Genomic DNA, 11,038 nt, shown 5'->3' on the forward strand with positions numbered 1-11,038 from the left:
CACCCCTTGCAGCCCTCATTCCCACCCCCAACCCAGGACTGCCATTTTCCTCCCCAGCTCAGCAGTAGAAAACACAACACACTGTGGTGGTCTCCCTTTCCTCTCTGACTCTACCCCCAATGGATCACAAACATCTTCTACTCCAACCTTTATTTCCCCAATACATCTCTTTATCCCAGCCTCCAACATCTATATGAATACCTTGGGAACACACCAACTGAATAGGACAGAGAAACAGGTCCACAGAAAATTTCTCATCAGGTATCAAAGAGTCACCATATTTTTCTCACTCAACAGAAAATAAAAAGGCAGATATCATTTAGCAGACATATAATCATCCAAATCCAATATGCATAGAAGTTCACAAAAAGAAAATCAGTAATAGCCAGGACAATATGTCTAGACCATAGCCTAGCAACCCTACCAGAGCAGACACTGAATATTCTAACATAGCTTAAGTCCCTCAAAATAAAACAAAACAAAACCACAATAACAACAAAAACAGCTTATATGAAGATGATAGGGGGCCTTAAAGAAATCTAAATTAATACAAACAGTTCAAGGAAATGAAAAAAATTGTTTAAGAACTAAAGATATGAAGATGGTCATAGAATTAATCAAGAACACCCAAACCTAGGGAATTCTGAAAATGAAACAGGAATCACAGACATGTCTATACCAGGACTATTAGTAGTTTTATTGGACTCTAGAATTTGTGAATTTAGTGGGTTTTTGTTTGCTGTGCCTTCTCTTGTTGCTCTTTTATTCTCGTGTTGTCTCAGCTTGTCCAACATTGCTATGACATTTTCTGTATTACCTTGTGATATTTTATTTTATTATGTCTTGTAGATGACAGATGCCTGTTTTCTAATGAGAGACAGAAAAGGAATAGATCTGGATGGGAGAGTAAGTGAGGAGAAACTCGGAGGTATAGTGAAAAGGAAACTATATTCAGTTTCAATTATATGAGAAAAGAATGTGTATTTAACAAAAGGGAAACATTAAAATCAGTAATTTTGCCTTTTCTTATTTATATATTCATTACATCTATAGAGTATATGGTATAAGAGAGAAAATGGGAGTCTAAAAAGCAGAAGAGTTAAGCGGGAGGAGAACAAATGAAAGATATAAGGGAGAAAAATTGGGAAGTACAACAAACACTAAGAACCCTTTAACAGTCATATGGAAATACTACTGTGGAAATTTTCAAAATATATACATGTATGGAAGACGTACTGACCAGTAATAGAGGGCATGAGGCCCCAAGTAGACATCTTTTGCTACCAAGAGTCAGGGCTATATTACAACTAGTTGAGACATTTACCAAAGAGGCACCATGGAAACTCCCCAGCAAATTCGGCTATTGCCAAAGTTATTGGTTGTCTTGTCACTGAAGGCAGCACTTACATACATGGAGGAATTCACCTGATGCCCAACAGTAGAGTCTTCCCCACTATTGTGGAAATACTGAAAATTGCTCAGAGTTAATGGGAGGAAAGGTAACCACTGATCCAGCAATAAATCCTGAGATCTACATTAGTGATGACTTGCCTGCATGTGACACTGTTATTATAGCAGCAAAAATGTGAGTATATCTAACTATTCTCTGATTGATCTAAGCTCTATTGCACAAGATAGAAATCCTGCCTGACACTACTCAGGTAACCAAGAACCTGAGACTAGATAAACCACGGGCCTAAGGTAAAGCCAAACACTGTTGTTTTGCTAAAGGAAGATAGCAACAGCATTCTGCTATAGCCATAAACCAGTGCCTTAATCAGGCAGCATCAGAGAAGTTTCATCTGGCAGTAGACTCTGAACTGGACAATGTCCATGGAATGAGAGACTTTTTAACAATCCACCCCAAATACTAGCTCTCAGGGTTCAGGGAGCAATGTGGTAAGTGCCAGAAAGAATTGATAACAACACCAAGAAAACAGCATTTTACAGACACAACATGGCCATTTTTTCTATTAAAAACAATAATATATTTTATTAGCCTTATCTCCCACCATTTTACCTTTCTCCCAGTCTCAACTACCTGCTGCTTTCTATAAGTCCTTTTCTCATATTCACATATTGTTCCATTTTTCTTTATTTTTGAGAAATTCATATATTTACATAATTTAAAATTATTGTATATCTGCCCTGTCCTCCTCCCACCTCGTTCCCTATACCCAGACATACCACATTTAACTTTATGATGCTGTTCTTTCTTGTTTTATTTTTGAATAGCATTCTAAGTCTAACTAGTACTCCCCATATGAACATGTGTGAGGAGCCATCCACTGGAGCATAGGAAACCTAACCAGTGGGCACATCCACATAAAGGATAATTCTCCCTTCTGCAGAAACTCTACCGTCAATAGTGCTTCAGTAAATTCTGGGAGAAACTATCTACTGTCAATAGTGCTTCAGTAAATTTTGGGGACCAAAGATCATCACTCATTTATGTCAGAATTTCGGAGGTTTTGATCTTGTGTAGGAAACCACAAATGTGAGTTGCTGCGTATGATAGCCATGCTCTACCCACAGGACAACACTCACAGCATTCCTTCCAATCCTCTGCCTCTGCCTTTCTTTCTTCCTCCTCTTGTACAATAGTCACTGAGCCTTGGTAGGTGGTACATTTCTCATTTAGTGTTGAGCACCCATAGTCTTTTTTTAATCTAATTTTATCTATTTACATTGCAGCCATTGACCTCCCTCCCATCCCACCACAGCTCCTCACTCCTGTCTCTCTCCACCTTGCATCTGAGAGGGGAGCATGCACTCTCTTATTCTCAGCCCTTTGCAGTATATACAATTATCCATTGATGATGGCCCATTAAGAAAAGCTCCTCTGACCAAGGATGAAGACAGTCCAGGTCTATGGATATAAACAAATTGTAAAATAGGAAATTTGACAGCATAATATTTAGCAAAATTTCAGTATCAGGCTCTATCCTAGGCTTATGATGTCCTCAGTTATGGCTTTTGAACAGGGTTACAAAGCTAGTCATGTAATCCCCACCAGTCCCTGTTGGAGAACGTTTTAAATTCAATCAGAATGTGATGAGTCACTCCATACTCACTACAAATCTACTCAGAACTATGAAATCCAGAGAACAGGGAAGACATTCCTGATTAGTTTGATATTGTTATCCCTATGTCCTGAATCTAAACTATGTTTTCTCTTCAGCACTAAAAGCTTACTATATATTAAAATCATAATAATTGAAATAAATCTTTGGGCCAGAATGAGCAGGGAATGAGTGAGCAAGCAGGGTCAACCAGAGTGAGCAGAAGTCCTAAAAGTCAATTCCCAACAATCAGATGAAGGCTCACAACTATCTATACAGTTACAGTGTACTCATATATATAAAATAAATAAATAATAATTGAATTTACTGTAAAAAATTAAAAACACAGTAATCAGGTAGTCATTTTATAAAAATTCAAGAATACAAATAAAGGTACTAGTTGAAATTGCTTCACTCTGCCTACCATAAAAATATGAAAACTTTCTTAATACTTGCTGACATCCTACATTTTGTACATTAGACAAAAGTTCTTCTTGAGGTAGATTTCTATTGTATTAAATGAATTTTTGTATGTTATATATTTAATCCTAAAAGATAAAATAGTTAAAAATAAAAGTATCTTTCAAGGGAGAAAACACAGAAAAATAATGTTCAAAGATAAAGGGACTAGATTTTGACTTCTTTGTTCTAATAAAAACAGAGGTTTTTATTATCCTGTTTGATTGGCCAGCCTTCCAAGCTTCTCTTTTAAACTGTTTTAAACTATAAAATTCCTTCCTAAAAAACAGAGTGTGGGGATCTTCCTTAAGATTACTTTGATTAACAAATTACCATGGATCCTTTTCTTCCTAACAGTAGCAGGATGGGGAAAGACAGCTGATGTGCAATATAAAAACAAAGAGGAATCTGATAAGCCACTTTAAAAATTAAATTTTCAATATTTCAACTTCCCCAAGTAGACAATAAGGAAAGTGGCAAATTCATCTCTGTCATGATAAAGGATGCCTTTTATGACACAATAAAATAGAAAATAAACAGTATCTAATGAATTGTTGACAGCTAAATGTTACAAATGTCTCCAGTTACCCACAGGACACAAAGTTTCTTGAGGTACAAATTCAGTCAGGGGTTTTTGTGATGAAAGAGATGTTCTGGCTACCAACAATTCATTCTGTGGCCTTACTCACCTATTTTTTCATATGCATAGCATACACAGCATAAAATCATAAAATTAATATGGGAGAACTATATAATGAACGAAAGGATCTAGGTATGTCATTTGCTTATAGCTTTAGTGTGTGTGTGTGTGTGTGTGTTTTTCTTTTGTATTATTTTTGTTTTCTTCTTGTTCTGGATTTTACTAGGAAGCAAATTGCCCATTTTGGCTAGGGGAATGACTATAGCCAGAAAAGCACACAGAAGAGAAGCTTATACTATATGCTATAATTCCCATTATGATCAAAGAAAAATTTTTAACAGATTGTCAAATGCCGATTTATGTCACCTATCTGATTCCTTGACAGCAGAGGTCATATATATCCGTTAGGATTTAATATGGAAAAAAGAAAAAAGAAAAGAAAGAGATGGAAAGTGAACTGGTGACTAGAAAAAACAGATGACAGTTACAATTTGATCCACAGTTCAACCAAGTTGGAGATCAAAGTCTTAAGTAATTCTTTCAGGTTGGAAATGCCCAGAGGCATTTGACTGAACTTAACTTTGATGTAGGATGCTAACTCAAAAGCATTGTTCTCCTTTTCTTCTACTAAAATAATCAATACCATCAACCCCAGGTACATACATTTCAAGAGGTCAAGAATTCTCTATAGTTTAAAAAAATAGTATGAATAAGTTTTGTTTAAAAAAAAACAGAACAGAAGTGTATTTACATTTCAGGTTAGGTGTAATAAGCAAGCTCAAGGGTCACTTCATATAACGGCAGTCTCAGTGATGCAGAATTTGACGCGTTTGAAAATATTGTCATTAAGGCAGTCATAGAGAAAGAATAATAAATTATAAAGAAATACAGTCAGGATAAAATGTTTTTTATTAATTTTGCTCCATTAAAAAAAGAAACAATGCATACCAAACTATTTGTTTTACTTTAGAGGAAGAAATTCTTAGAATTATATTTTAATTTTTTAAAAAAAAATTAGTGACTCTTAAGTCAATATTTAAAAATATATGTATTTTTCTATTCCATTTTTCATTATCTCAATGAGATTATAATGCCGTTTTTAGTATTCAAAGACTATAAACTTAATAACTTAAATATAGTACTGAAAATGGTTTAGTCTATCCACAAGAGAGCATGATGACATCTCCTGTAGCAACGTGGATAAAAGCTTTAACCCTTGCTGACTTTCCAAAAGCCGGATGGGTGAGTGAATAGGTTTATAAAATTAATAAAAGAGGTTAATGAGAATAAAGAGAGAGAGGGGGTATAGCTGAGAGATATGAGGAAGGAAAAAGAAAAGGAGAAAGGGAAGAAAGAGGAGAGAGAGACAGAAGAGAAAAAGGAAAAGAGGAAGGGAGGAAAAATGGAAGGGAGAGAGGGAAGGAAGAAAGAAGAAAACAAGAAAAGAGGAAAGACAGAGAGGAAAGAAGGAAGGAAAAGAGGGAGGGAAGAAGGAAGGAAGAGAGAGACAAAGGAAGAAAGGAAGGATGGAAGGAAGGAAGGAAGGAAGAAAGGAAAGGAAAAAAGGGAATAGAGAAGGGGAAGAAGAAAGGGAGGGAAGAAAACATCAGACAACAGTAGAAAACAGTAGAACAGTAGAGCACTAAGTGGTCATGATCATTGGACTATCCATGTTCTCCATCTTTCCAAAATGTTATGAGCACACGTGTTCTTTCACAGAAGTGAGTTAGGCTCCTGCCACACATGTTAGTTTGCCCACATTGTCTATAACTCCAGCTCCAGGAGATCTGAGGGTTTTCTCCTAACTCAACAGGCACTTGCACTCAAATACACATATCTACACACACACATGCAAACATACACACACACACACAAACACCCATGCACACACACACTCTCACTCATATGCAGGCATATACATATACACAGACACAAACACATACACGACATACTCAGAATTTAAAAAATAAAAATAAATGTTGTTTTACGAAGGAAACTATCTCTTAAATAAATTTAATGATTCATAAAATATGAATACCATCATGTATTCTTAACAATTTAAAAATGTTTTTCCCTTACAGGAATCATAGCAGTCCATACAAAGTAGCAACAAATAACTGCAGCTCCTATGCTTGGAGCATGTGGCCACAGAAGAGGGAGATGCACAGTGCTTGGAGCATGTGGCCACAGAAGAGGGAGATGCACAGTGGTTTCCTTCTTGGCATGCTATCTTTTATTTTTCAGATTCTTATGTAAACAAACATTTCATATTAATGACATTTATTTATTATTAACATTAAGAGAAGAAAATTGTCTTCATATTTTATCTCTCCAAATAAAAATCAATTAACTCTTTTAGAATCAAAGAACTACATCTTGAACATATTCAAATTTTTCTCTTTGCAAACTTTGTAATCTATATCATACGGCAGGTGACCATGTGATATGCTATTCTTTATTTTAAATATTATATTTAACGTGCTGAAACTCTCACATATTTTATGAAGAAATAAATATTTCTTATATGTGAGTCATCACTGTTTTACAAATCACCAGAATTAAAGACTCATTTTGATGAATAAAAAGTAAATCTTCTAGAGAAGGATACCATGTGTCCTTTCAAAAATGAATGTGTCTAGTTTGAGAGAAGAGAGGGATAAAGCAAGAGAAAGGGAAATGAAGGGAAGATAGATGGGGAAAAAGAAACGAAGAATAAACGAAGCTGACACCAGGGAAATAGCTCTTTTTACTTTTGTTTCGTTGTTGCTTTTCCTTTTTGTTTTCTTGTTTCTTTCTCAAAACACAGAACGAACTGAGTCTGAAGCAAGCTAGACAAGTTCTCTGCTGGTGATCCCTCTCTTTCACATAAGTAGGCTTAAATCTCACTCCTCCATACCTCCATCCTAGTAGTATATCTGTAGATATTCAAGCTAACTGATCCTGCCTCTATGTTTATGAAAAATAACACAGGGGTGCTTTAATCGTATATAAGGGCAAAGTTCCTTTATATATGCTCCCAGAATCATGGCTCTTCTCATTGACTACAGCATTTGTTATATTGCCTCTTTCCTGGAAATTTCTCTGGGAATGGAAAGTGACTTTTAAGAGCCCTGTCCTCCCCACAGCCAAAATTTAATTAAGTGTATATAAAATATGTGAATTAAAATATATACGTGTATATTCATAAAGATATAGAGCTACAAGTACATGAGTATGTGTGATGTATATTATATATAAAATGGTGAATATTTGTAAAAACCTGTGAGATTTTATGTGTTCCAAGAAAATAAATATGCAAAATGGCTTCAAATTCATCAATAATCATTTTACAACATTTCAGTGATGTCCCAGTTCTGATAAACTCTAATTCTTCCCATCACATGAAATATTTGACCAAACTATAGGTAGATTCTAGTTCATCTTCATAGCACACTCATCTTTTCTTTAATTTCTAATATCACACTGAAGAACAAGAAAAATCTACTACACAAACTATTTTAAAAGTAATGACTGTGGTTTCTGAAAAAAAGACTAATCTTTTAATATTTTATTGTCCAGGAAGAGTTGTGCAAAAAAAAAAAAAAAGATAGTATCATAGTATCACATAATAGATGTCTTAGTCATACAGGCAAAAGTCACTGTAGATTTATTTGAGGTTTTGGCCTGAACAACTATCTCCTTCCTTCGCTCATGTAGACTCTCAGAATACAGTGTGAGGATTATCCCCCAGTGATAGCTACCTTCTGTTTCCAGACAATGACTCTGAAATCTGATGGGATATATGACAATAGGCTGCTTTACAGAGGTACCAGTTAACATGAGAACACATTCCAAAGCTGCAGTTGCAGAAAATGATCACCCAATTATATTTGCAATGTAATAAATGATGAAATTTGATTCATCAAAATTATTTTGGCAAAATTAATATTATCACTACAATGGCACAACTTAGAATTCAAAATCAGAAATGCAACTAATGCTAAAAACTTAATATTGGAGCTCTTAAATCAAAACCATTATAAAACTTAATCTTTATAGTTTGGCTATATACAGTATACATTGTACTTTTTATACTTAGAATTAAATTTAATTTATATCTAACTTATAGTATTTATGGATGATATTCTCTTTCATATCATTACAAGCAAGAGGTAAGTATAGCCATTCTTGACATGGAGGAATTCATTGGTTAGCAAAAATGTGTTTGTGAAATTGTCCCTCTCACTCTTGTGGTCCTAACACCAAATGCACCCAGAAGGATTGCATCTGACTTGTGTTTTCCTTAAGTTTGTAGTATTCTGCTCTACTTACATTGTGTACACTCCACAAAATTTTATAGAGCAACTTCTATATTTATAGTACAGGGGTGTGGAGGTGAAATGGAACTTGTTATATGTGCATATTTTTCTGTTGAGTTAACATGGAGACAAAGATGGGATATGCAGATTCTTTCTTTATGTGGAGCTGACTGCCAAGTAGCAACATCCTTCGCTAGCCTCGTAGGAATTAAACTCAGACGTAGAAATACTGGTTGCAGATATATTGTAATCCATATGTACAGCAAGAGCCAGTCCAGAAAATGTTGGTACATATTATGTTAACAAAATTAATCTTTTTACTGTTTTCTGAGGAGAAAAAATCAGAGTTAGTGAGACAGAAGCAACAGTACTTGGCAGCATAAGGTGATCAAGACAATGTCTTTTCAGAAATTCATTCTAATACCTGGAAATACTCACAAAGGTTATTTTGACTTTTATATGAAAATATTTTATCTTAATGCTTAAATTTCACTTTGTATTTTGAACTGGCTCCCTGTCCTTCATTTGCTAAGCTCTGTATTTTGAAAGTATCCCATGTGGGAAGGATTCTGGCATATGTCATAGTTCTGCCTCATCTTCCCCTTTCTACACCCCATGCTCAACACACAGTGCCTTAATAAGACTAAGTGACTAGGAATTTCTGCACTATATATTTTACAACATGATATTGAGGTCAGTTCTTCTCCTTATTTCTCAGTTCTCATTTCTTAAAAGGAGATAGTAACAATTGATCTTCATCACTTTAGAGAGTTCTGATAGACTGAAGAAAAGATACTTCATGCACAAAAATGAATGAATTTGTTGAACAATAAAATTGCTTTTATCTGTTTATTTCTATACCCCTTCCCATAATTTAAGAGACTTTGAAGTTGTAGATGACTCAATCTCTAAACTTCTAGTCATTTTTCCAGATCTTTCTGAGAAGCCTTAGCTCTGAGCCTTGGCACCATTTAGAAATTAATCACATACTTACCTGGCAGGGGAGATTCCATGATCACAAAGGTGGTTTTCCAGGGCGAGACTTATCCATTGCACTCCGGATGTACTGACCCCAGCGATTTCCCCAAATGCGGGGAAATTCAACTGCATAATTTATGGTAGTGTGGGACTGCATTCGTGTTCTCCCCTTTAAAAAAAAAAAAGAAAAAAGAAAGAAATTAATCACACATCATTTTAATATTGATATCTGTAAAGATCACTTATAAATGTTAGGCAACAAATCATAAGACCTTCTAAATCCAGAGCTTAAAATCATGTGGTGGGATAAAACTATCCAGTGCCTTGCATCACAGCATTCTTTCTTTTCTTTTTCCTTTTTTGTATTAGGTATTTTCTTTATTTACATTTCAAATGATATCTCCTTTCCCAGTTTCCCCTCTGAAAAAAAAACCTGTTCCCTCGCCCTCCCCCTGCTCACCAACCCACCCTTTCCAGCTTCCTGGCCCTGGCATTCCCCTACACTGGGGCATAGAACCTTCACAGGACCAAGGGCCTCTTCTTCCATTGACAACCAATTAGGCCATCCTCTGCTACATATGCTGCTGGAGCCATGAGTCCCTCCACGTACAATCAGATTGTCAAAACATGCCAAAGTAAAGCATACTGCACATTACAAAACAGTTGTCTATACCAGTTTTGACCCATCTTAAAAACAAAAGTTTTTTCTAAATATATAAAAATATGTGATAAGTTGCTTTATTTATTTGACTTTTATCATTTCCACATTTCCCTATGAATAATCTATTGACGCTTCCCTACTCTGGTCCTTAGCTAAGTGATTGGATTAAGGTTCTTGATTATAGCAGATTATCAAAGATAATTATCGGTAGATTATAAGTGCCATATAATCTTATAACAGGAAGATCAGATGCTAAAGGGAGATTGAACACAGACATTTAAAGAAGACAATGTGTATAGAGATGTAGAGGTTGAAGTGATATGGTCATAAGTCAGGTCATGTTGGCAACCCCAAGAAGCTGACAAAAAGCAAAGAACAAATTCGCCCTTAGTTCCCTAACAGAAATTGTTTCCTGGTCAATAGCTTTCTTTAAACTCAGGCGTACTGATTTGGGATTTCTATCTTCTGGAACTGCAGGACAATAGATACCTACTGTGCTTGTGCAATTCCTTACAATGGCCATAAAAAACTAGTAGGTAAATCATACTTTTCATTCTTGTTGATTATGTATGTGGTTATGTGAGAGGGTTCCTTCAGTTATCTGGACAGTGAGGGAGATGAATTTTAAAAGGTGAGAATGAAAACTGATTGAGCCTGACATAAGCTGGTTCAAACTTCTAGAGAATCTGATACCAGGAAATTTATTGTTGGCATATTTACACACAAAAGAATTTGAGAACACATTCCCAAGCAACAATTATTCCAGTTCCAGGTAACAATAATACTTCTTTGGGAAATTCCTTTGCAAAGTACATGTTGTTTTAAAGTTTGATTCTATAGCTAAAGAGCCTAGACTCTAGTGTGGTCTCTGGCTGAGATAGCACAGCAGGCCATGAAGTAGATGTGACTTCTCCCATAAGGGTGGGTCCTATTGACTTGG

At 35.4% G+C, this 11,038-nt stretch overlaps 1 non-coding gene across 1 annotated transcript; it reads left to right on the plus strand.

The window, feature by feature from the left end:
- The first annotated feature begins 9,445 nt into the window (after positions 1 to 9,445).
- LOC116097642 lies at positions 9,446 to 9,609 on the plus strand. The gene has a single exon (XR_004121489.1). It is a non-coding gene; the product is annotated as a U1 spliceosomal RNA (small nuclear RNA).
- The last annotated feature ends 1,429 nt before the right edge of the window (positions 9,610 to 11,038 follow it).

Source organism: Mastomys coucha, unplaced genomic scaffold (genome assembly GCF_008632895.1).
Source record: "Mastomys coucha isolate ucsf_1 unplaced genomic scaffold, UCSF_Mcou_1 pScaffold19, whole genome shotgun sequence".
NCBI lineage: Eukaryota > Metazoa > Chordata > Mammalia > Rodentia > Muridae > Mastomys > Mastomys coucha.